This window comes from Amborella trichopoda, chromosome 6 (assembly GCF_054954075.1).
Source record: "Amborella trichopoda isolate Santa Cruz 75 chromosome 6, AtrichopodaSantaCruz75HAP2 v2.0, whole genome shotgun sequence".
In the NCBI taxonomy this organism is placed as follows: domain Eukaryota; kingdom Viridiplantae; phylum Streptophyta; class Magnoliopsida; order Amborellales; family Amborellaceae; genus Amborella; species Amborella trichopoda.
Genome location: NC_142341.1, coordinates 12,559,500 through 12,581,222, shown reverse-complemented (window position 1 = coordinate 12,581,222; position 21,723 = coordinate 12,559,500). Strand labels below are relative to the sequence as shown.

The following is a 21,723-nucleotide window of genomic DNA, read 5'->3' as shown; positions in this document are numbered from 1 at the left end:
AATAATCAGTCAAATATTTTGGGCTCAAATTTAGAAAGGTAGCAGTTCGTAAAGACAATCTAGCATAATTGCCAATCTAATATGTATAGAAAAACTCTTATAGAAATTCAAGAATACGAAATTATCACAATTTATGGGATGTTAATTCGCAAATAAACATTTCACAAACAATGCTATAATAAATTGCAAAAAAATCAGTTTTCAACTAATAAGGCAGTCATTTGCACATGAAATTTACAATGTCTAAATATTCAAAAACAGTAGAAAGAAATCTCACAATTTTACTAAAAGCAGAAATATCACATTTATTTCTAATAATTTTACAGTATCTAAAATTTTCTAACAATAGACAAGAAAAATAAATAAATTTATTTCTAAGAACTTACAGCATTTAAAATTTCTAACATCGATAAAATATCACACTTTTATTAAAAGATTATTTTTCAAAATAATGAGGTCGCTTGCACATAAAATTTATCGCGCCTAAAATTCATGATAATAAGCAGAAATAACTATTTCATTTTTTTTAAAAAAAGAACGGATTATTTTTCAAGATAATGAAGTCACTTACCTAAAATATTTGAGAGGGAGCTTCCGATAAAAATTCGGCTAGAGAGAGAAAGATCTCAAAAATTTTCTAGGGTGGAAGTCCTCGCCTCTCCTATTTAAATTCTTAAGACACCTTATTATTTTATTTTATTAAGTTACACCTCATACATGAGGTGTAACAATTATATTACACTTTAACGTTTAAAGCCCACATCCACTAAAGGACGTGGTAGTGAAAGGAAAAAGTTAAGAAAAGTAGTGATGGTCCCTAAGGACCATAATACTTATCTGGACCATCCTACTATAAAGAATTATTTATTTATTTATATTTATTATTATTATTATTATTATTATTATTATTATTATTATTATTGAAAGTTTAGGATTGTTACATTCTTCTCCCCTTAAAGAAATTTAGTCATCTAAATTTTTGTACCTGATTATTGAAAAAGATAGGGATATTTTTCTCTGATATTGTCTTCTCGTTCTCAAGTCAACCCCTCTCTTGAATGGTACTGCTATAATATACGGACCAAATGAATCTCCTTGTTGCGCAACACTTGTACCCTTCTATTCAGTATCAAAATTGGCTGCTCAATGAAGGATAGGTCCTTCCTGATCGGTAAATGTTCATATTTCAAGATATGGGATGGGTCGGGCTGATATTTTTGTAGTTATGATACATGAAAGACATTGTGGACGTTTGCTAATTCGGGTGGTAAGACAAGTCTATAAGCGACACCTACGATTCTTTTCAGGATTTCAAATGGTCCGATGTAACGTGGGCTCAGCTTTCCTTTCTTGCCGAATCTCATAATGCCTTTTATTGGTGAGATGTTTGAGAATACTCGATCACCTTCTTCAAATTCAAGATCTCTCATACGGTTATCGGCATAACTCTTTTGCCGACTCTGAGCTGTCTTGAGCCTTTCTCGAATTAATGCTATTTTATCCGTGGTTACTTGGATAATTTCTGGTCCCAAAAGCTTTCTTTCACCAACCTCTTCCTAACAGATGGGTGACCTGCATTTCTTTCTATACATAGCTTCATATGGTGCCATCTGAATACTGGCTAGGAAGCTATTATTATAAGCAAACTCAATCAGGGGTAAATGGTCATCCCAGCTTCCTGTAAAGTCAATGACACAGGCCCTCAACATATCTTCCAAGGTTTGGATGCTTCTCTCCGATTGTCCATCAGTTTGGGGGTGAAAGGCAGTGCTAAAGGTGAGTCTCGTCCCCATGGCTGACTGTAGCCTAGCCCAAAATTTAGAAGTAAACCGAGTATCCCTGTTCGATACAATACTGATCGGAACTCCATGCAACCGCACTATTTCCTTAATGTATTCCAAAGTGTACATCGTGCGAATCGGCAGATAGTGGGTAGCTTTTTGTCAGCCTGTCCACAATGACCCAGATGCTATCATGTCCTAAATTTGTTCTAGGCAAGCCAGAGACAAAATCCATAGAGATGTATTCTCACTTTCACTCTGGCGGGGGTAAAGGCTGCAACAACCCAACGGGCCTTTGATGCTCAGTAATAATAGTCACTTTCAGTAACATTTCAAAAATAACCAATCAAATATTTTGGGCTCAAATTTAGAAAGGTAGAAGTTCGTAAATACATTATAGCATAATTTCCAATCTAATATGTATACAAAAACTCTTATCACAATTTATGGGATGTTAATTCGTAAATAAACATTTCACAAACAATGCTATAATCAATTGCAAAAATATCAGTTTTCAAATAATAAGGCAGTCATTTGCACATAAAATTTACAATGCCTAAATATTCAAAAACAGTAGAAAGAAATCTCACAATTTTACTAAAAGCAGAAATATCACATTTATTTCTAATAATTTTACAGTATCTAAAATTTTCTAACAATAGACAAGAAAAATAAACAAATTTATTTCTAAGAATTTACAGCATTTAAAATTTCTAACATAGATAAAATATCACACTTTTATTAAAAGATTATTTTTCAAAATAATGAGGTCGCTTGCGCATAAAATTTATCGCGCCTAAAATTCATGATAATAAGCAGAAATAACTATTTCATTTTATTTTTAAAAAGAACGAATTATTTTTCAAGATAATGAAGTTACTTACCTAAAATATTTGAGAGGGAGCTTCCAATAAAAATTCGGTTAGAGAAAGAAAGATCTCAAAAATTTTCTATAGTGGGAGTCCTCGCTTCTCTTATTTAAATTCTTAAGACACCTTATTATTTTATTTTATTAAGTTACACCTCATACATGAGGTGTAACAATTATATTACACCTGAACGTTTAAAGCCCACGTCCACTAAAGGATGTGGTAATGAAAGGAAAAAGTTAAGAAAAGTAGTGATGGTACCTAAGGACCATAATACTTATATGGACCATCACACTATAAAAAATTATTTATTTTTTTATATTTATTATTATTATTATTATTATTATTATTATTATTATTATTATTATTATTATTATTTTTGAAAGTTTAGGATTGTTACATGATGCAAGGCACAAATTGTAAAGCTGGCTCAAAAGTTGAAAATATTGCTTTTCCACCACAAGGTTCACCCTGCTAGCACTCAAGGTTAAATTCCAAACGACCTTGTCGCCCTGAAACTCTGCTAGATCGCTAAACTTAGCAGTTTTAGGAGAGCATTCGAAGAAAGAGTTAGTGGAATTTAATCTTTAAGGGACAATCTCCTATCCACTTGGAATACCATAATTGTGTATCTAAACCGTTACCCACCAAAATCTTGCTATAGGCAAGAAACAACCTCACAAAGTCAATGTTTCTCCAGATAGTAGATGCAACAATCCCAACAGATAGCTTCTTCGGGATGCGATGGCAGGGGTCCCATCCATATTTAGAGATAATGATCTGCAACCATAAAAGCCCTTGTGATGAGGAAGCCCTCCACCACCATTTAGTGTACAGGGCATCATTAACTGCTCTCTAGGTCTCCTAATCCCCAAGTCTCCTCTTTTTTTGGGTAAACAAACTACCTGCCAACTGATAAGATGAATTTTTTTTTTGTTTTGAGACCTCACTTCACTAGAAATTCCTCATCATTCTCTCTGGGATCTTTATCATAGCATAGGGGGCATGAAATAAAGAGTAGAAGTAATAGATGGGAAAATTCACCATGGTAGCATTGATGAGGTTGAATTCCCCCAAAAGAAAAGAATATGCACTTCCACCCATCGAGCTTGCATTGAAATCTCTGAATTATTGGATTCCACTGGGCTATAATCAGATGATCATCAATAAGTGGGATCCCCAGATAGTTTGCAAGAATAGCATTAGCTTTACAATTCAACCAAGTGGCTCAATCCGAGATCTCCTCCTCCAAACAGTTAATACCCATCAAGGACGTCGTATGTAAATTAACTTTAGCCCCAGACACCACTTCATAGAACTAAAGGAATTCAGCCAAAGAGATATGTGAAAAGTCCCCTTCTGTCAACAAGAGGGTATCATCAATGTATTGTAGATGGGTGATATTAGCTGTAGTCATAGGCAAGCTTGAGATCAAGTTACTCTCCACAGCCCCAGCAAGCATGAGACTAAAAGATTCAGCCACAAGTGTGTAACAAAAAGGCGAAAGTGGATCCCCTTGACGTAGGCCTTTCGAAGCTTTAAAGTAGCCACATGCCTTACCCTTTATCAGAATAGAAAAATGGGCAGAAGAAAGAAATCCCTTTATCCATACCTACCACTTAGAAGAGAACCCCATAGGGTCTATAACCTTATCCAAGTAGTCCCACTCTGCTCTATCATAAGCCTTCTCGAAATCAATCTTAAGTAGCACTAGCTCTACTAGCGCTTGGTGGCTTTGGCAACCATCGAGTCATGCCAAATGCCGAGGCCGGCGTATCGAAACTCCCTTTCTCCCTTGGCTATAAACCAAATGAATCACTTCTTGTGCAATCATGATACCATCCATAATTTGCCTACCCTTCACAAAAGTAACTTGGGGCATTGGATCACCTCCCCCATGACCTTCTTGAGTCTATCGGCATGGACCTTGGAAGAATTTAATAGGAAGAAGAGAGAAGGTAGATGGGTCTAGGGTTCTGAAGAGATTTCATAGTTCGTGTTATGGGAATAAGGGCTAGAAAAATGGAGTTTAAGGCTTTGGGGACCACTCCATCATTAAAAAATCTTGAAAGATTAAAATGAACTCTTCTTTAAGATTGTTCCAAAATTTTTGAAAAAATGCTACTAGGAACCCATCTGGAGACTAAAGACTGACTCATCAATTTCCTCTAGAGAATTTTTTTTTAAAGATCCAATGCACTTTCAATTGAGAGTCTCTTAAAAGGCAAGCGATCAATGGAGCAAAAATCATGAGGCTATGACGTAAAGGCACCTTGATGATCGCATTTTCCATGCCCAAGGAATCATTTTGAGCAACTCTTGAGATTTGGATAGAGGAAATGTTACTGGATTGTCTACGAGAATTAGTAATAGCATGAATTTTTTTAAAAAATTATTGTTGCCTTTTTCAATCCATTTAGATCTTGATCGTTGAAACTAATAAATCTCTTCTTCCTTCAAAAGATCATGCAATCTAAGCTTTAGACTTTTCTAAGAGTCGATTGACCAACTTCCAGACCCCTTTGAACTTGCTCTGACTGATTAAGGCATTCCAATTGAATTGAAACATCTCCAATGTTGCTATTCATATTTCCAAAAAAAGTCTTTGCCCCATTGCTTAATCATGTGTTTCATAATCTTAAGTTTTCGAGCAATTTTAAAACTAGACCACCCATTGATGATAGAGCTTGTCCAAACATATTGAACTTCATGCAAAAGAGTTTAAACGAAATGGTGGTCGTCCAAAGCCCCCTCAATGTCAAGCAGCATAGGGACATGGTCAGAGGTTCATTGCAGCAACACACCGACAAAAATATTTGGAAATGCAGTTTCCTATCACAGAAAACCAAAAAGCTATCTAGCTTGGACATTAAAGGGTTCGTGGCCAAATTATTAAACCAAGTAAACATGATATCCACAATGTGTAGATCAAGCAAACCATTTGAGGAGATAAAGTTATCAAACAACACCATGGAAGAGTTAAAACCAAGAACATAATTGGATTCACATGGAGCCCTAGTCTGATTAAAATCACTCGATATACAACACAAACCATTAATAGTCGAAAAGGCCACAGAAAGGTCTGGAAAAAAAACCAACTTTGTCCCCAACCACATTAGGGCCATAAACATTCATCACACAATAATTATGAAGGCCCAAACCAGAAAAACAAACAAAAATGAGTCTGAAAGAAACATTCAAAATGGTCCCCACAAGAATCAAAGGGTGCCAAATAGTAAGTAAACCACCGAATGCTCCATTTGGCTCATGTGCCTTAAAAACTCTACACGTCCGATACACCAGGGGAAGACAACTTCGTCCCTTGGAGAAGCAAAATGTGCGCCCACCAACCATCTCAAAGCCCTTGTATTCCTTGTCTCCCCAAGTCCCCTGATGTTCCATAAGCAAACCTTCATTTGAGACGGAAGTCTTTTCCACCCCTGGTGACCGCCCTCGGGTCGGAAGCATGTGAATCAAGCGACAGGTCCGCAACAATTCTCTAGGCCTCGTTTTGTCGAGCTATCCTCCTTACAGGCACATGGTTCCAATTCAACTCTCAAATCCCAATGGCCTCCTCCACCACAACAACCATATTGTCGATCTTCACGGTGTTCAACGTTTCGGTCGTCTTACCTTGCACCTCCATCTACTTATAAGGCCTCATTAGACTAGTTATGAGAGCGGGGTGAAAGATCTTCCTCTGAAGAGGAGGATTCAATCACCAATATGGGCGGAGTGCCAGGGAAAGAGGCCAATATTAAGGCATGAGGGAGGTGCTTCAATGTAGCGTTCTGAGAAGGCACTTTAACATAGAGGTGCCCCCAATTTACCTCAAGCTCCCATTGGGAGAAATTCTTCTTAATAGCCTCATGAGGCAGGATCGGGATGGCGTCCGGGTCGTGAAGCAAGATATCCTGGTTCCTGGCATCCATGATGGCCACACTTTGAGCTTCCATTGCAGAAGAGAGCTGGTAACGACAAAGAGACAGCGTGAAAGCAAAACTGGAAAGGAAAACCCAAAGGAGACTCCGCCCAAACTTTCTATTGTCTTCCCTAAACAAAGAAGAGTAAAAAAAAGATTCTTGAGGGGTTTCCTTAAAAGGAAGAAGGGGATTAAGGAGATATCGTACCTTTCCAAGAATCAATATAACGGTTGGGTTCACCCCCCCTCATTACCGTCATACAGGTTGTAGGACCTTGCTGGCTCTCAAGATAGACTGTTGAGATACTCTGAGATCCATGAAGCAAAAGGTTATCAAATCTAATGGTGGTGGAAGCAGGCACGTTGTCAACTTCTCCCGACCAACAAGTCTTGTCTGCAAGCGCTAGTGTAGGTGTTGGGCTCGAGGAGGACTCTATCATCATGGAGGCCTTTCCCTTAGCCACATCTCTAAGAATAGGCAAGTCCGTCAGCCCATCAGGTTCAGATAAAGGGTTGACCAAAACGCCTTGAAAGACCTGAAAGTGGTATGAATTAGAAGAAGGGCTATTCACATGTTCTCATGACGGAGGTTCTTCTGCTTATTTCGTGAAACCACTTGCCATTTCTCATCGCAAGGTTAACAACAAGCTGGTTGCAATCCAATGACTTGTATTGCATCTAAGACGAAGTGAAAGGAACAAGATGGCTCGAGGACGCATCCTGCTCAATCAATAACGATAACTTAAATAAATCACCTACCACTTTTAAAACCAACATAAATGAAACATGCCTACTAGGTGGAACCTTAACCTTGAACCGAAAAACACCCAAAACAGGACCAAAGAGATAACCCAATCAAATTCCACTAGGTTTTCACATGCATTAATAACCAAAGAGGAAACCTCATTCGTCCAAGCATGAATAGGGGTACATCCGCCCTAGCCCAAAATGAGAGCACCAAAATGAAATAGTGATTCAAGAGAGGTGTATACCATTGGAGGATGAGAAGGGCCCCATGAAACCTCCAAAAGATTTGCTTAAAAATCTTTTTGGCACCCTCTTCAGTATCGGACACAACAAGCACGCGCCCACCTGAAATACTTTTGCATGAAACATGACACTTCCATGTCATAGAAATACAGCCATGAAAAGAGCTAAGGTCGTCTAGAGGTGGAAAGAAGGAGCAAACAATGGCCTTTTTAAGCGTCTCCTTCCAAGGCTTGAAACAGGAAGTTGGCACCTCAATAACTCTGGCATCCTCCAGAACAACTGCCTGAGGAGGATGAGAAATGCCAACCACACAAGAAAATGACCTTTCTACAACAACCTTATGAGATCCCGAATGCTTAACAACATATCTACGAATAACTCCATTATGACCATCAAAGGACTTGGTTTTGGAACCACCCTTTGAGGAACACCCATTGCTAAAGCTCGGCCTCAAGCCTTCTCTAAAAGTACCACTCCCATAGTAATTATTGTAGAGTTTATGTGGCCATTAAAGAGCTTATGAGAGTTTGTATAAACATTTTTATAAAGTAAAACATAAACTCAATAAGAGTGTGGTCTTCTTTAGGACCATACTAAGCAAATGTTATCTGTTGATACTCGGATTTGGCTCGACGTGTTAGGCCAGTCAAGTTGGAAAATCTAAGGTAGCTGGGCATAGAGATAAACCGATGAGGGTTCAGTGGGTCATCCCTCGTTGAGGTTGGAGTTGCCCAGATGAGTGAGCCGATGAATTGTGTGACCATTGTGTGTGATGGTTGGCCTTTAGAGACTGGGCCAAAGCCTCATCCCTGTACCATCACACGACATGTACATAGATAGCCGTAGCGAGAAAACAATCTACCATTGAAGGTGAAATGTGTACATGTGCGAAAAATTACCCCTATACACCATGGAGCCATGGTTGCATCATGGTATAAGGGACCATGGATTTGTCTCTAGAGGAGAACATGTAGTCCATTGACTGGGATTACGTCCCCCAACCTATTGCCTGACTTTGGTGGCCCAATCATGAACCCCTGTAGCGGATTATGGGTCATGAGAAACGCTGAGTTAGTTTGATAAAGCTAGAGTGGATCATGGTCCACAATTGCAGGTGGAGTGCTCCAGTATATTTATAATTCCTAGACCTATTCGGATCTTATTACCATCAAAATTAATTAGTTTTAATTAATCTTATATTATATGATTTTTAGAATAATTATTTGATTTTTTTTGTGATTCTCTTGATATTTTATTTTTGTAATTTAGATTTGTAATACAAGAGAAAATCAATTTTCAATGTTTCAAATAATCAAAGAGAAATAAGCTTTATTTCTAAAATTTTAAAAACTATTTTTTAAGCATTTTAAATATTCACTAAAATATGTGGTCCCACCACAAGGCGTGGGGCCACTAATTAACACATGACAATATTGGGTGGGGCCCACTTGGAGCCACCTAGGGTAGCACACCCCACCCATAGGAGGTTGGAATTACTACTTTGTGAAATGAAACCTCATTGCAAGTTGGCTTTTCATTTTAATGCAAAGCTTTATTGCATAAGGAATCAACATATTGAAATTTAATATGTCTTTTGAATCATGATATTTTAATTGAATGAATACAAAATGGATATTTATAAAAAGAGAAAGTATGACTATATTTTTCTTAATTGAATATTTGATGGGAATAGGTTTAGGAAATGGATGATAAGGTTCTAGCGCATTCATTTAAATCTTGATGGTGGATTTAAAGAAATGATGACTCGCATCTCTCACCCAACAAGTCTCCTCAGATCAATGGTCTAGATTTGATCTCACTAAAGATGACAAATCCTAAAGCTTAGAAAAACTATAAAGAGGGGTCTCGTCTCTCATAATTCTCTACACCTCTCATCTTCTCTCTCTCTAAACCATCACTTTCTCTCTCTAGGGGGCATGCCGCACTAAGGCTTCTCTCTCTTTGGAAGGTTGAATGGGGGGCACATGCCCCATTATAGAAACTCTTGCTAAGTCTCTCTCCCTCTCTCTCAAGATAGAAGGTGGCACATCCCACCTTGGAAGTTTTCTCTCTCTCTCATCTCTATACGGTTAAGTTAAGGGGGGCTTAAGATAGGCTAAGGCATTGAGGCCTTAGCACTTTAGTTCAAGAGAAGTTCCATATGCTTTTGGATGGTTTTGCCATACTTAGTAGATTGAGATCGATCATTTATCTTGAGCACCATTGGAAAGATGAGACTCCGTGTAGGGTGTATTAAGTTCGGTTGAAGTATTCTCCGACAACTTTACTTGCTTTATTTTTATTTTATTTTTGTGTGCTATTCTATTCTCATAAAGCAATGTGTCAAATTTTATTTATTGAATAAAAATAATTATATTTAAGTGGCAGCAAGTAAGAACCGTTTTTATTTATTTATTTATTTCGAGAGTGATTTTATTTTGTAATTGGACATTAAAAGTGATCTTACCGGTGTAAAAAAAAAACATTTTAAATTCATATACACCATACTTTATCACATAGTCCACCTTTCAATTATTCCACTTCCTTTTCGATCTAAAACCACCTCAGCTTCTCTTACGACTAGAAAACGCAAGGCTAGCATAACCAAATAGGCCATAACGTCCCATGTCGTCCTGAAGATCCAAGGGGCTCTGACATCTCTATCTATCCTTGACCTGTAGCTCACTACAGGGATACATCGCTTGGGAGCTTGATTATTGGCAACAAAAAGATATTGTTTTATTACAAGGAAAAACTATAGGCGAACCATTGATTTGAATGAATTGTAATAGCTATGATGTGACCTACAACCTCATGAGTGGAGTGGCTTGATGCTAATGGGGAGCTTAGAGGGACCTAGTAAGAATTGCACTATCATTTATGTGGACCATGGTGGTTAAATCATGGTCACGAGCATTGATCCATGGCCGGAGTCTCACAATGGAGAGAGATACTTAGATTCATGGGTATAATTAGCTCATGAGTGATGATGGAGGAAACAGTCACCCTTGTTTTGGGTTCTCAATCTCTCTCTCTTACTTAGTTGTTGAGCACGAGATAACCTCAATTTTTACTAAGGTGTGGTTTGTATAAGGCGTCGACCTTAAATAATAGGGTGCGGTTTGTACAAAGCATCAACCTTAAATCATAGGGTGCGGTTTGTATAAGGCGTCAACTTTAAACAATCATTTGTTGAAGTGTATGAATGATGAGGATGAAATCACCAAGTGAGGTTCGTGAGTGTCTTTTCGCGATGGAGGATGGATTGATGTGGGCAATTTTTTCATTTTGCAAATGAGTTTTTGCTTAATTTTTATTATGGTGGGGTTTGTATAAGTTGTCCATCTTAAATAATCAAAGGTGCAACTCTAAATTGTGTCAAAAATAAAGTTCTGATGCCGAAAACTCAAAGGCGCAACTCTAAATTGTGTCAAAAATAAAGTTCTGATGCCGAAAACTCAGTATGGCCAAAAAATTTGTTTTGACCCTACTCATGGTATTTAAAGCTCCAAAATGGAGGTAGATCAAGTAGATATATAAACATTTAAAATTTTTGAAAATGGACGGTCTAGATAATGTGTTATAAGATGACCTATTTTCTAAACTTTCCATCAATATTTGTCATTATACATATATCTCAATATTGAGACGAACAATTGGACGGTTTTGCGGCAATCTTTTTTGGTGGATTTTTGAGGTGTGCCTTACTACTAAAATATAAGGTTGACACCTTATATTGCCTTTTTCCTCGGTGTTATGTCTTCAGTCCTATTTTTCCCAAATGAAGCATGTGATTTAATTTTTAATTCTCTCCTGTGGGAAAATTAATGAAATTCCCTTGGTTTCTTGTACTTTTGAATTTTCTTAATTTTTGTTGGATACAACAATGTTATAGTTTCAATTTTTCTTTTTTTTCATTTGATTTTTTTTAAAAAAAAAATTGGTAAATGTATAATTACTTACAAAATATGAGTCGAATATTCGACATTTGGAGTGACGAAGGAGGGTTGTAACGACCTAGATTTTTCGGGCTTGATGACGCTCATGGCAGCAGAGAGAGCGCGCGGCAGTGTGAACGCGCACGGCAGTGAGGAGACGCGTGCGGCAGTGAAGAGAGCGTGCATCAGTGTAAACGCGTGCGGCAGTGAAGGGAAGAAGAGAGAGAACGATGTGCGCGGCAGTGTGAACAGGCGTGGCAGTGTGAACGCACACAGCAGTGAAGAAGAAAAGAAGAAAGAGAGCGACTCGCCCAGCACTGAAGAGAACGCATGGCAGTGTGAGCACACACGACAGTAAACACACACTGTAGTAAGAGGAAGAAGAAGACCGTCATCGTGCGCAATTGCTGTCGTGCGCGACAGCGAGTGTGTGCCGCCATGCATGGCAGAAGGTGTGACACCGTGAGCAACAAAGAGTTCTTACCGCCGTGTGTCGCTGTCGAGCATAGTTGCATCCAAGGGGGTGACCACTTGTCATTTGCATGATGCTTTAAGAGCCACTGGTCAATTGCATGTTGTTTGTGAGCTACTTGTCAGAGAGCCGCTTGTCAATTGCATATCGTTTGTCAGCTACTTGTCATTGCATGCTGAACCACCCCCTTTGTTTTGCCTATTTAAACCCCACCTCACACCCTCCTATGTATCTTTGGCCTTCTCTTCTCCTTTCTCTCACCAACGCGCTCTCTCTTTCTAGCTTTAAGAGCTTAAAAAGCTGGAACTCATCCCTTGAAGCCTAGCATTTGAAAGTGAACCTGTGTAAAGCACCTTGGGTCCTCATTTTAGATATTATACTCATGTCTCCGTAGTTTTGATTTTAAGCACAATATTAGCGGGGATGTGGCTGCATGTTAGTAAACTTGTATTTGTTTGGGCTCTGTTTTTTCAGGATTAAGGCTCTCATTTACATGATAAGTTGAGTACTGAAAATACTTTTGTTGGTAATGAAAATTTGTAGAATAATACTCATATGCATCTAATTTAAGATGAAAAAGGTCTTAAGTTAATATCCATTCTGGTTTGGGAGTTTTTGATCATTCTATAGTGTATTCCAAAGCTTTGCTGTGAAATTCCAGGAACACTACATATTTTTGAAATGAACTGTTCACTGATCAAACGGTGTCCAAATAACTTCAAACTATTTTTATTTGAAATATGGATGTCTACTTCAAAATTGGTTTTGAAGCTATGTCGAAATTCCCTATAGATTAAGAATTATACCTCTGTTTGTGTAGACATATCACTATTATCAATTGCAGTAATTTCCAGAAATATTGCATGTTGTGTACTGAACTATTCACTAACCAAACAGTGTCCAAATAACTTAAACAACCTCTATTTTAAAGATATGTGTGTCCATTTTTATTTTGGTGTTTATGCTCAGTTGAAATTCCTCCTAAATTGGAAATTGTGTTTCAATTTATGAGAGCATATCACTATTATTAGATTTCAGCAGATTTCAGAATTTCATTCCTGTTGTCTTGAGTTTTTGACTGACCAATTGAGGTCCAAATTCCTTCAAGCCACTTTATTGGAAATATATATGTTTCTGTTCGAATTTTGGTTTTGAAACTATCTCAAAATTTCTCACAATTTGGGAGTTAGGCTTTTGTTGGTGTGATATGTCACTGTCATGAATTGTTGTAATTTCCAGAAACTGTTATCCCTATTGTGTTGAGCTTTTAACTGGCCAAATGAGTTCCAAAAACTACCTCCATTTGAAAAATATGTGTGTCTACTTCGAAATTGGCTTTGAACCCATATCAAAATTTTGTATAGATTAGAAGTTACACCTCTATGTATGGGGACATGTTACTGTAAGGAAATTGCAGAAATTTCAGGACTGTAGTCTATTTTGCACTGTAGTCTATTTTGCATTGAGCTCTTGATTGACCAAATCATACTCAAATAACTTCAGGTTTCTTTGATTTATATATATATATATATATATATATATATATATATATATATATATATATATATTTTAAGCTGATGTTGAAAATTGAGTTGGAATGTCTTATGAATTAGATATCATGTCCCCTTTCGCATATGTATATCATCGATCGAAATGGTAGTGAATCCTAAACTGTTGTATGATTCAAAAGTGGTACATTGATTTATATGTTTCTTAATAAAGCTTAAACCCTTCATAAAGATATTGAAATTACCTGTCATGAGGCATTGAATATGCATGCTTATGATACTGTGAATGCTCTTAGATTCTTGAAAAATATCAAAGCATGAGTGAATGAATGCTTGAGTATGTATGTACACTGTTATAATTACGTTATAATTACGTGTGATGTGAATGTGATATGAAACACTACGCAATGGGACATCAATCGGTAGTGGAATCTATTATGATGTGAATACATATAGAGATACATGCTCTGTTATGAAATGAACACCTACTCTGTTATGCGAGGAATACTGGTTCAGTTATGAAATGAATATATGCTTAGTTATAAAATGAAAGCACGTTATGATATGATGAAAGTATGATATGATGTGTGACACACTGTGCAATGGGTCTTCCATTGGCCATTGGTAGTATGATGTGATATGTTTTGATTATAATAAGTGCTATGTGAATGGGTACTTACTGTGTGAATGATGGTGTCGGCAAATGTTTGATATGCATTTGATATGATATATGCGCATAGCAATATGTTACTTATGTGATATGTGAACGAGCACCTATTGTATGAATAATAGTGTTGGCAGCTGCTTAATATACTTCTGATGTGATATGTGTGCATAGTAATATGCGGCTTATGTGATATGTATGAATGGGCACCTACTGTGTGAATAACGGTGTTGGCGGCCGCCTGTTGGGTAGGACACTTACTGTGTGAATAATGGTGCCGACAGCTGCCATATTTCCTTAACTCCTTATGATAAGAGGGAGTTAAGATGAGTATATGATGGGAGGGTCGTACCCCCCAAAATTTTGTGTGATACAAAAAAAGGAAAAGTGAACCGTGTCTTGTAAGGCAAGTGCCTATCAAAAGTCCCAAAGCGCGTTGAGGACTATGTGCGTGTGTGTAAAGGCATTACGAATGAGATTAATCATTGTCATTATCATTGTCTTCTTTTATGAGTGATGGTAGAAGTCTTAAGCAATAAGATTGGCTTGGCCTGATGAATAGAGCTTCTACTTTGGGAGTAGGTGATTTAGAGAGTGAGTTGGTTAGTATCTACTAATTATGTTTATACCTGTTGTACTTGCCTACTAGTAATCTAGTAATTATGATGATTTGTTATGATGATGGGATGTAATAAATTAATAGTTCATATGAGATCTGATAGCTGATTGGGATTGCCCCACCATAAAAAGAATTCACTCACAACACACGACTAATATAATTGTGACATAATTGTGATATACGACTCTATGTTGATACTTATATGAATCTTGAGTATAGCCATGAGCCACCGTATATAGGCAGGAACACATGATATTGGATCTACTTACTGGGCTTTATAGCTCATTCTGTTTACTCTTATCTTTGTAGATTGATAGCAGGGAAGGGCGGGTGGTGATCATGACTGGCAAACTGAAGGTCTTCTCTCAAAGAGAGCTTCCTTATGATTGTAGGTGTTAGATGGTTATTGGCCGTAGAGTTGCTTTTGTTGTGAACTTATGTATTTTTGTGGGTGGGCTTTTCATGCCTTGGGCAAATTGTAATATTTTAGATATTGTATATGATTTTTGGTCTTAATTTATCTAGCTTTTATTATGGTACTAGTGGGAGTTTTTGCTTTTTTTTATGTTTTGCTCTGATTTCTTTCTTTTTAAAATGCATTGAGCTCACTCCCATCAGTGGCATTTGCTACCTTACGTCACAGTCCCGCATTCTGTCACCTTTGGCAAGTACAGTAGGGTTTTGGGGGCGGAGTCGTGACAATTGAGGAGTGTCCAAGATTGATGTAGAGTACAAAATGGCATATTTGGTATCTCCGAGATTTATCAAGGTAAGACCAAGGTGTGTTTAGATCCCGCAATTATGGGATGCTTAAAACTCAATTTTGATGGTTTAAAAGTCAATTTTGATGGTTCTTCATTTGGCAATCTAGGGAGGGCTGGGGTGGGTGGTGTATGTAAAGATAATGCAGGTAATGTTATTTTTTGCTATGTTGCACCTTATGGAGAGGTTACCGCCAATCATACAAAAATGGCAACACTTTTGCAGGGGGTGATGATATGGAAGGAGAAAGAGTTGGGGAGTGAGTTGATCATAGAAGGGGCTTCCATCAACGTTATCAATTGGTGCAGCGGTGTGTTTAGACCTCCTTGGCGTTTACGATCTTTATGACTGAAAATCATGGATCTTTTTTCGGTTAGCAATTTTTGCTTCAATCATGTTTACAGGGAAGTGAATCACATTGCGGACGACTTGGCCAAGAGAGGTGCTTCTTTAGACTCATTGGTTGTTTCTTCTCATTTATTTTAACTCGATCACTGTAATTATTTCATTGACTTAAATATTCAGTATTCTTGTAAAAAAAAAAAAAAAGTTGAGGATTCCTATAAAAGAAGATCAGTTGTGTTGTGTGCCTTCACCAAAGGCATGCACGTGTTGCATAAGCCCATGACACTATAAAAAGCATATGCATGTGAAAACTTTTTTTAAAAAAAGTATGTGCATGTGGAGACACAAATTGTTTTGTATGTGTGTGTGCGCCCCCTCGGGCACTTGAGTGTGTTTGTTTGTGTTTGTACATATAAAAGCAAGTGTGTGTGTTTGTGTTTGTACATATGAAAGCGAGTGTGTGTGTTCTTGTACATATAGAAGCCCTTGGGCCTATAGTGTAGCATTCTTGTTGGAGCTATAGGGATTTATTGTACTCAAAATTTCGTTCTCATCTTAATGATCAAGGGGAAGTGAAGGGAAAAATTTTCAAAACTAATTGTGATCATTTACTTTTAGTACATGAAAGTTTCAATTAGTTACAAACATCTGATGTGAAATTTGATAGTTTGGGTATGTCATAAAGTTTAAGAAATTTTTTTTTGAACTTTGAACTTGGTCAATGAAATAAATATAGCCACCCAATTTCACGGTCTAAGATTAATTGTGATCACTTTGTACTAAAAGTAAATGATATCTTCATGTATTTTCCCGAAGCATATTACTGGAGTTTCAGAAAAAGAAAAGCAATCAATCACATGGAGTCTTTCATTAGAGCAATGTACACAGGGCTATGTGCTCCGGAAGTGGGTGGGAGGATTCGGGCCCCTTCATAGGTCTTGTCGAGCTGGGCCTTTCAAAGTCTGTTTGCTCAACAAGCCAATCTCGGGGCCTTATTAAAATATTTTATGAAGTTTTAATTTAAATGGTGAAAACGGGCTGTCCAGGCCCCCTGGATCTTGAAGGCCCGACACTAATGTGGGCAGGGCCTAGGCACTTTTATTGGGCCCATCGAGCAGGGCCCGAGTTCAAGGCTGTTGGCTTAACAAGCAGGGTCTCATCTATCTAGGCCCGAACAAGGCACAACCTGCTTACGCCTTTTGTTGTGTGTTCTCCCATAAAATGCCACCACTTTGTTCCCACGATTTATAAATAAATATCGGGTTGGATCAGAATGGGCCAATCCCACTTAAGAATCTGCGGCATCTTGCCGGTTTCTTTAATATATAAGAACTAGTTGGTTCCGGACGAGGATTGCTGATTCCTATCAAAAAATCGTGATCCTCCCTAGTAGAATCAGTAGTTCCTTTATTGCCACTAATAATTGAGCATCTGCAGGCCTTTTTTCAAGCATTCTATTTTATTTTTTCCACGTTTTCAATCCAATAAGGGAATCCAATAATTGAAATGGGCCTCTAAGAAGCCCTAGGTAGATGGAAAAATTCATCCACCAGTTTTTCCATCGAAAAAAGCCCTTTTATCTTTTTACCATGTTTGGGAAATCTCTCATGTTTTAATTTTTAGCTTCAATTTAGAATCATGTTCTCTGAAATTTGAATCTAAATGCAGGTAATTGAATCCTTTAGAAGAATCTTGTGTCGATTTGTGTTATTAAACAACGGATTTGTGTCAATTTAGCAGCAGATCCCAAAAAATTTAGATAAAGCTTGGATGATGATGGTTTTTGTCAATTTGTCCCAAAGTTTTTGAGTTCCCATGGTTTTGGGAATCGTGTATCCAAAATCAAAGAGATCTTTTTTGAAATAGAAGTTGGGTTTTGGATTTATAATCATATAGATCTCTTCTATAAAAGGTCAATATATTTATAAAATTTATATCTTTTTTAAAGTTTTTTTGCTCGAAATTTAAATATCAGGGTTTATGAAATCCACCTAAACGATGGATTTCTTCTACATTATTTTTTAATCATATTGAAATGATCTACAATTATATTACTCCAATTTTGATCTATATTGATTATTGTCTAGATCTAGCTTTGGGTACCTGAAATTCTAAAACAGGGCAATATATTACAAGGAAATGTGAGATTTACCATCTTTAAGTACACTTTAATAGTAAGAAAATGAAAATAAATTATACAAGATTTCTCAAAATACGTTAAATGTATTATGCCCATAATGGTTGTGAAATCTATTATGCGGGTAATCTAACTATGGACATATCTTTCTAAAAAAATCCTCTTCCTCTATCCCATGCCCATAATGGTTGTGAAATCTATTCCATGCCCATAATGGTTGTGAAATCTATTATGCGGGTAATCTAACTATGGACATATCTTTCTAAAAAAAATCCTCTTCTTCTATCCCAGCGATTCTCCCTCTCTCCTGCATCCATTCTCTTGCCCAAAATAAATCCTCTATCTCCCTGATTCTCCCTCTCTTGGGCACATTCAATCCCCTGCAATTGTTCCTCTCTCCTGATCACATCCATTTTTACTTTCTCTCTCAACTCCACTTATAAGTGTTTGCCTATCCATTTCTACACTCTCGTGCAAACATCCATTTCTACATCACTCTATCCCCAATTTGGCTCAACTCCACATGTAAGTGTTTGTATCCATTTCTACACTCTCTTGCAAACATCCATTTCTACATCCCTCTATCCTCAATTTGGTTGTATCCGAAGCTATCATCTCATATAAAAATTAAAATAATAAAAATAATAATGGGTAATCAGTGAAAAATTACACAACACAATCATAATAAAAAATTTCACACAACATAATCCTCATAAAAGATTAGTACTTATCTAATGCCTCAAAATTTTCTACTGCAATTATCAAACCTTTTAGTTTATTAATCAAACTTCTTCCCATATTTTAACTTGTACCATGAAGATTTTGAATTTGATATTATAAATTTATTGCTTATTTAAAATTATATAGAGAGACATTTGAAATACTTTTATAAAAAATAAATAAAATTAAGGTTTATCACAATAAAAACATGGTGTTTCAATCATATGTTTCCCATGACTTATCATGTTGAAACCAAAGTCTAATCATGTTTGAAGACATGTGATTCCATGTAAGTGCCAAATGCATGCAAAATAAGTAGAAAATTGTGTGATGATGACTTTAGAATGGCACAAGTTATTATTAGAAAATCTTTTTGGAATGGTGATGATATTATTATTAAACAATCTTTTTTGAATGGTATGATGATGACTTTAATTCCGTATTTTCATAAAATTTTGTGACAAGAAAGAATGAATTAATAGTTTATAGGCAAGTGCTGGCAAAATGTTGGTAATGCATTTCCCATATTTCTTCCGGACATAGCAAAACAATAGCAATGCATTTTTAGGTTGCATCTAAATTCTACCCAAACAGTAACAATCCATTTGCAAGTAATGTATTACGTCAGTAATATATTTCACAGACAATATATATGCAGTAATCCAAACGACCCCTCAGGGCGTATGCTGTCAGGATCAATGTTAATAACCAGATTTTTTTATTCTTTCAATAGGTATTTTTATGACTTAATTTTTAGTTTTCATGAAGAAAATAGCATTTTACAAAAAAGGAAAAAGTTTTCTTTTATGCTTTAATATGAAAGTTTTTTGTTGAGGAATTTTGATGCATGTTAGGAAGGTTAGTGTTAATAATCATATTTTGTAAAACAATTTATACCTATTTGGATTTTTACGGATTGGTTCTTATTTTTAAGGAAAAAATAGATTTTTTAACAGGAAAAAGCCTTTTTTCATATTATAATATGGGCTTTTTGTAAGAGATTTTGAGTGATAGGCCATTAGGAAGGATTAAAGTCAATAATCAATTTTTTTTTCATTTTTATAATTATTTTGATTTTTTTTTTTCATAATCAAAATAGCAATTTTTAAAAGAATTATTTTTCATGTTACAATATGAAAGTTTGTTTATGAATTTTGATGCATTATGTTGTTAGGAAGGATTAGTGTTAATAGTCAGATTTTTATTTATTTTTATAATTATTTTGATTTTTATGCCTCTATTTTTATTTTTAGAAAAAAGTATTTTTTAGAAGGAATTTTTTTTTTCATTTTATAATATGAAAATTTGTTGGGGAATTCTATCATTTTATTTTATTTTATTGAATTTTGTTTATGATCTATATTGGCTTTTCTTTATTTTATGCTTTTTACTATAAATAGAATTTCTTTAAAAAAAGTTATTTAATGATTTATTACAAAAGAGTGTAAGTTCATAATTCCTTTTTAAAAAGTATTATATTGTCAATTATGATACTATAAAATTATTAATATGTATTATCTAACTTTTGAAAATGTTATCATTATATTTAATAAAATTTTGAATATGTCTATGACATAAACATAATCAAAAAATATTTTATTTAAAAAATGAAATTGATATATGACATTTGTCCTTTATATTTATTCAATAATTAGGATGGTAGTTTGCTTTGTAAGGTTTCTTTTACATCCATGATGTGTGGTTTCCAAGTTTACACAACCGTTTGTTCTTCATTGTGTTCATAAAATAGATAGTATGCATCGGTTTTGGTGCTTATTCAATAGGTAAAATGATGCAATTAATGCGTATTGTGACGGATTTATCTAATAAAATTGCAAGAATCGGTTTTGGCTCCTTTCATATTATAATTATCATGGCTAATTTTTGCATATCATGTGATTTGGGGTTCTTGGGTGGATCGACCGAGTCCGATTGTTGACTATGTGCATTTCCAATAGTCCTTAAGTTTTCACTATAGTCCAATCTAAGGAAGACCTTATATGGCAACATAGCATCCGATATGATCCAATCAAGAAAGACAAAATTGTTTGTACTTACTACCATACGATTTTAAGTAGTTGAGTAAATCGATTCAAGCAGCACTAAAGAATTTAGAAGGAGGTTGCTTACACCAAAATGTTCCTAGCAACGTGAGGAAGCATAGGGCGACTCTTTTAAAGGCTACTAAAGGTAGAAAGATAACTAAATGAAAGATAGATGAGAAAATAACTAGTGTTTATATACCATTAAGTGGAAAGGATCCAGACAAACAATTCAACATCAACATGGAGCTTGCAATAAGAGCAAGCTTAGAGGAAGTGCACCATCAAGAGAGTGGGATGGATATACATGATGATTATACCATATGCACGTATGGAGGGGCAGGGCCAAGTATGTGTGCAAGGCCAACCATGGTTATGTATAGATGGTCCAGCATGGGCAAGTATGGGGATCTAGGGGCACCTGGTGTCAGTTCTAGCATGATAGAGGGGTCGTCTGGGCAACCTTATCCTATACTTCAAATATAGAGGCGACTACTTCTGACTTGTTTAGGAGCGGCAGTGTCACAGAGAGCATGAAGGGTGCAAACACTAAACCTGGGAACCTCATGGCTCAGGGTCGCATAGACCCATTTCTAATGAAGCTTAGGTTGCAACATATGTCCCGGAGGTGTGCTCAAAGGTTCAAAGCATATAATGAAGAAGGCTATTGGGAATGGTTCTATGGTGAAGTGACCCCCTTCAACGCAGCCAACAACCCATATTATATAGCCGTTGCAATTCAAAATGTGGGTTTGAGGGTGAAGCTCCATGTAGCATATAAGTTTAGTGATGTAATCTTGGATAAAGAGTTAGAAGATATTTAAAAAAATGGATAGCCGAGTTTAAGAAGGTTTGGCTGAGAATGGATTTTACCATCATGAATGACGGTTGGTGGGACAAAATCAATTATCTAAACTTTCTATTTTATGTCCCACATGGGATGGCCTTCTTCTA

The 21,723-nt window shown here is 36.3% G+C and overlaps 2 long non-coding RNA genes across 2 annotated transcripts; one reads left to right on the top strand and one right to left on the bottom strand.

The window, feature by feature from the left end:
* Positions 1-5,632: 5,632 nt before the first annotated feature.
* On the bottom strand, positions 5,633-11,856 carry LOC148781580 (uncharacterized). Its single transcript, XR_016058286.1, has 3 exons — positions 11,526-11,856; positions 6,781-7,292; positions 5,633-6,571 (listed from the first exon to the last, which is right to left on the bottom strand). It is a non-coding gene; the product is annotated as an uncharacterized LOC148781580 (long non-coding RNA).
* A 344-nt stretch (positions 11,857-12,200) lies between these two features.
* On the top strand, positions 12,201-16,093 carry LOC148781579 (uncharacterized). Its single transcript, XR_016056814.1, has 5 exons — positions 12,201-12,316; positions 15,073-15,151; positions 15,407-15,532; positions 15,635-15,673; positions 15,751-16,093. It is a non-coding gene; the product is annotated as an uncharacterized LOC148781579 (long non-coding RNA).
* The last annotated feature ends 5,630 nt before the right edge of the window (positions 16,094-21,723 follow it).